Below are 6,000 nucleotides of genomic sequence, written 5' to 3' on the forward strand. Positions count from 1 at the left end.
GTTCTAGATCGATTTAACTAAGGTCAAGGCCTCCCTGGATCGCCGAAAAAATCCTACTATTCCTATATTAAACAATGACTAAAGAATCATCTAATGTGAACAAGAAACGAGCGGACGTGAATGCTGCAAGGTAAAGAAAGAGATGAAGTCAATAAAAAAAAAAAGACAGAGCTCTCTAATTGGCCATTTGCGATGCGTTTGTTTGCAATTATAATCTACGACTTGCAAGTTTAACAATCTCAATCTACTTCGTCATGGCAACTCGACAAATCTTGATATAAAATTTTTAATGCGATATTAAAAACGAGAAGACTAGATTGCGCGCAACACGGATATTAGAAATGATAAGATTAAAAATAATACGTGAAAAAATAACGTACAATTAAAGACCTCCCCCCCCCCCTCCCCTATCCCAGATGATTTGGACTTCAAATTATATAATCGCTGTGTTGTGTATAGATAGTTGTATATTTCCGACAACAAAGGTGAAGTTTTTTTCTGATGCAAATATGAAGTTCAAGGTCAGTCCAATATCTTGACCGTGGCTTTTTCCAATGGGCACGAGGACGCGTCTCGTACGACATTTAAAACCTATTCTCACGAGGAAGTACGCAAGTACCAGTCATCGTCGTAGAGAGAGAATCGCGGGTAGCGTATTACATGACCGAACTCGTAGCTGTTTAGATCTAGATGAACCTGAATCATCAAACCGGTCTGAACGCACGGTCGCGCTCGGCATGGCTCAGCGCGACCGTGTTGTATTAGGTTAGGGACAAGACACGTAGCGCGTATGAGTTAGAGTAGAGACGGATCGACGATTTGGGAAGGGGGGGAGGGAAGAAATGAGCTCACTCCGTTTTAGAGGAAGATAGAGCTGGACGAAGAAATGAATATGTGTATGTATACGCATACGTAGATCGAAAGACAAATAAGGTGGATATTATGGCGAGTTAGATGTTGAACGGAAGAAGAAATCACAAAATAGGAAATGATTAAATGAATGAAAGAGAGAGAGAGAGAGAGGGGAGACAGAAGAAAGAATAAAAAAGAGGAGAAAATAAAGGGAAGAGAGACGTAGAATATTAGAAATAATTAATGAAAAAGGAGATTTAACGAAAAATGAGCACGGAGTTACATTATCAAACTATTTTTAACATTTCCTACTGTGTTTTTAATCGTGCTAATATAATATGAGTTTGTGTACGAAATTAATATAATTAATAGAGTATGAAAATATGTGCTGTTTTATTTTATATTAAATATTGAATACGGAATATAAGATATAAATATAAAAGATTTAAACGATTTTGTTGCTCTAATTTGCAGCTTTTTGATATTACATTTCAATATTTTGCGTAAAATACATTAGATATGTACGCTATTGTCTATTATAAACCTACATCGATATTATGAACGAGGAAGGCTTTCTTTATCGACCTTGAACCTTTATTGGAGTCCCGCTGCTATGTGAGCTTGAACCAGTCTTTCACTCTATCTTTACAACCACATTTTTCAGACTGTAATGCATGCCCGATATTCAATAGACGGTAGTAATATTCATCAAGCAATTAAAGATGCATTTGGACGATACATTATTATTTTGAGAAATTCAAACTGTAGACAGTTGCAGACCTATCTTGTTTCAGCAAGTATTTCACCTTTCATTTAATATATTTAAAATTAAAAATAACTTATTAAATATTTCCGATATAAACTGTAGCAAAATTTCAAAGATCCATAAATGTCAATAGGGATTTTTACAGGTTCACTAAAGTGTTGCTTTGATGTCGTAAAATATACAGTTCGTCGACCAGAGTGTCTAGGTCGTTCTCCACTTTCGTTCTCCGTTAAAAAGCGCCGATGGCGATCACCCGACGAAAGCGAGTCGTATCGGCGAGAGTTTTAGAAACCGGATCGCGATCAACGGGGGTCCATGAAAACTTGACACGAGGCCGGCGAATGTCGAGAGCGAATGTGAGAGCCATTCAAGAAAGTGAAACTTTGTTTCTCCCGGCGCGAATCGTGACAAACCAGCTTTGACTTTCATTGCTATCACTTGCCAACGTCAAACCGGGGGAGAAACCGGCACGTTCTGCATTAAACGAGATTGTTTATCTGCGCATTTTTCGTTACGTTTTCCAGATTTAAATAAAATATGCATGGAATCTAACAAACGATTCGAGTAATCATAAGATCCTAGAATTCGACCTATGTTTTATTATAGAATTTAAAAATCTGAACCTCAGTTTAACGATCAATATTCAGCTGTGCCATCACTCGCACGCACCTCCAAAATTACAGTCATTGGGGAGCAAAGATCAATAACAAATTACAAATGTATAATTAATTTTTGTGTAAAGGAGCTATATGTTTTAATTGAATTTGATTCTGTTTAACCAACTGGTTGAATAGAATTATGTGTAAGTTAGAATCATGAACGTGATGCTCTATGACCTACTTCTACACGCACGCACGCTGCACGTAAAGCACTTTCTCCTTTCCATAGACTAGCTCGAGTCGACTTGAAACAAATAAGTGAATTTCCATTTTGTTCTCTTTCTATTTTTTTTCTCTTTGTATTTCTCTCTCTCTCTCACTCTCAGCCTTGAATCTGGTCGAAAGTGCAAGTGGATCGGCATCGAGGCAAACAGTGGCGGGACAGATCGGGAAAGCAAAGGAGGTAGGAGAACCCGACAGAGACATGTACAGTTGCTGTCGATCGAAACGGTTTTTGGTTGCCATCGACGAGAGTGAAACGTCCTTCGGAAAGAAGCTCGCTGTGTGCATATGGACGCCATTGAACTAGTGACCTTCATATGAGAACCGGTCCTTGTTCAGAGCCCTTAGAGTTAGCAGCCTAGCTCGCCATGGACTCCGCTGCCTAGGAGGCCTGCTCTCTCTATAGGCAACGAATTTACATGTGACTAATTCAAGCAAGATTACTCTTTAATCGATCCTTGAACTGATTGTTTCTAAATTCTACTTGGAAATTGGATAACAGATGTTCCAATTTTCTTGAAGAATTCATAATGGAATAAAAATATCGTTTAGTTGCGTCGACCAATCTATTAATGTTAGAAGAATCAGTGAATATAAATAGCAAGCTTTTACTTTTAAAATAAAGCATTGAGATTTTAATTAAAAAACTGGTGATAAATTTCTTCGCGATAAAGCGTCGTCAAAGTCAGGGTTGCTTGGAAGGTTATCTAGAATTTCAATGTTTTCGTCGATTTATATCATTATAATAACTAATAACGTGCTCATCCGATTTTTTCAAATACGATATCAATTGCGGTATGGATTCGTTCGAGTTCTTGATCATAATAAATACCGCTTGCAATGTATCATTACAAATATCTTAACAGATAAATAATTACTGCTTTCGCTGAAATTACATGCGATGCATATCTGTTTTAATCTCCGTAGGTAAATCATAATGGAAAGTACAATTTTCCACTTAATGAGTGTAATGGCTCCATAAAGCATAAAAAATCTACTGTAACAACAGAACTCGTACAAAATAATTGAGGGATTACGATAAATGCAGCGCCCAAATTTTAATTCACTATTTTATTCTATGTATTATGTTGAACTTTGAGTCTGTTTTATTTAGCTCTTTTCAATTAGATATATCTTGTGTGAGGATGTATATCTATGCTAACGTTTTATCATGTGTTTCAATTCTTATATGATAGATTATCAATCTAGCAAAGTGAGACATTTTGCAAGTAATTAATTTACTGACCAAATAATAATTATAATTTACTTGCTATTATCCTATGCATCATAAATTCAGCCTACTAGTTTATATACACATTTCAACGTGTTATATTTTTATCAACTAGTGAAAATAAATAAGTAATATTTACAATTTATATATTTTGATACGTACAATAAAATAATATTCAGATCTTGGCATGGAACTTACCGTAATCATGCTAAATAATTGTACTACATATGATACATTGATGACATTATTTCTCAACCATTAAACGACTCACTAGCGAATCGCTTAATACGAGTAAATACGAGAAACAAACATGCTTTATCGAAATAATCATTGAAAAGTTTTCCTACTAACATTGATATACATACTCATTTATTTCGCTGCATATTTTTACGCTAAATTTTATTATTTAATCGAAACACATAGAATTATATATATATATACTTGACCTAATATTAAATTTAATTAAAAATGATAAAATCATGTTTCAACTAGATAAGATATATTTTTAATATAAGGATAAGCAATATCTTTAAGTTAAGTCATGTAGCGATAAAAATATGATTAACATGAGGAAAGTGTGCTGCTCAAAAGGTAGATAAGCTCCTAACTGACAAGAAACCATGACCTGTCGCAAACTTATCTGGCTTCAGTGACGTGTTTTAGCGCCGGTTTGAATTAATCAATTACGTATTAATTCTATGTGAACCACTATCATTTACAAAGTTGTGAATGGTACCAGATTATTACAAGATCCTAAATATTGTTTGAGAAAATCTTGTAGCGTTTCAGCACAAGATATGATAAAATCCCGCAGAATTTGTGTATCGCTGATCGATAGGTCAATTTATGACGGATGATTAAGTTAATCTAGGGATGAATCGACCCCGGGACGTAAGTCGATGAAGACGTTAACAGGGAAAACAAATGTTCCGCGCGACGTGATTACGAAACCACTGCGTAGACGTCGATGTAAGCCGTGTCGTATCACCTGCGATAATTTGCGTTAACATTGAAACGAAGTATGCGGTCGGTTAGAGGACAGCTCAGCTGATATCGTATCTGCAGACGTGTGGATGCATTTCGTATCAATGTTTTTGTTTCCTTAACCTCATGGCCTTCATCCGCCTTAAGTAGCGCATATCTTTACAGTCGATGATGACGAGTACAAGGCAAGTGCGACTTATTTGCTACAATTTGTGCTCAAAATATATTCATGTATAATATATGGAGAATACACAGTTCTTTTATATTAATTTCGCTTTTGTTGTGTTGAATAATCGCGATGCCACGAAAAATTGGTATCACGTATCGGAATAATATAAATTTTTCCCTGTCGAATAATGATAGTTTATTTAATAGGTTAATATATTTGACTCTAAGTGATTATCTGATCATAAAATTCATTTATTTAAATACTATGCGAAACGTATTTATTTAAATACTATGTCAAACGTAAAAATATTATCATAAATTCAAAGACACCAGTATTATCATAAGCGCAAAGAGAGTTTAATGGCAAAATTAACTACATTAATGATTATTATCTAAGTTATTTATATTATAATTCCTGTTGGTTTTAAAATATATCCTTCCAATCACTTTTCCAGAAAATTTAGTTAGCAGGGTTTATATAGAGTCTTGACCTACCACAAATAACGCTTGCAGCGTTAACAGAAATTTGTTTCCTAAATCATTGTATGATACATGATATCACGTTCCGGCTTTGGCATTGAACTTGTTATCAACGATTGGCTTGAAATAGTCTTGCAAAATAACGATGGGGTAAGCATCATGTGGAATCAAGAAATGACAATCTGTTTGCGGAAATGTACTTTCAAGAATTTAAAGCTTCAAAATCACTAAATTAATTTTAATTAGTTTTAAATCTAATTTTATACCGTTTTAATATCGTTCGTTTTTGGAAAAATTAATTATGTAAAAATATTAATAAAAATTTAGTAAAATTTTGTTATCTATTTAAATAAAAAATTTAATTTGTCATTCTGGAATAATTGTATTCTTTTTCTCGGAGTCGTATTTTGTCGGAAATATGAAGTTTTATGTACGGGTTACATGTTGACCAATGCCACAAGTGTAATAACAAATTGATCCCTCATGCTAGAAAGTCGATTAATTTTATTTGCATGCTACTCTGGGTTTGAATGTTTTCCAGATGCCGTGGTCGATAGCGTGGCAACTAAATTCGCCAGAAATTATGCAGGCAAGTCGTTATCGTTGACTTTATCGTGTAACAGCTAGTCGGAGTAATT

The sequence above is a fragment of the Ooceraea biroi genome, chromosome 6 (assembly GCF_003672135.1).
Source record: "Ooceraea biroi isolate clonal line C1 chromosome 6, Obir_v5.4, whole genome shotgun sequence".
Taxonomy (NCBI): domain Eukaryota; kingdom Metazoa; phylum Arthropoda; class Insecta; order Hymenoptera; family Formicidae; genus Ooceraea; species Ooceraea biroi.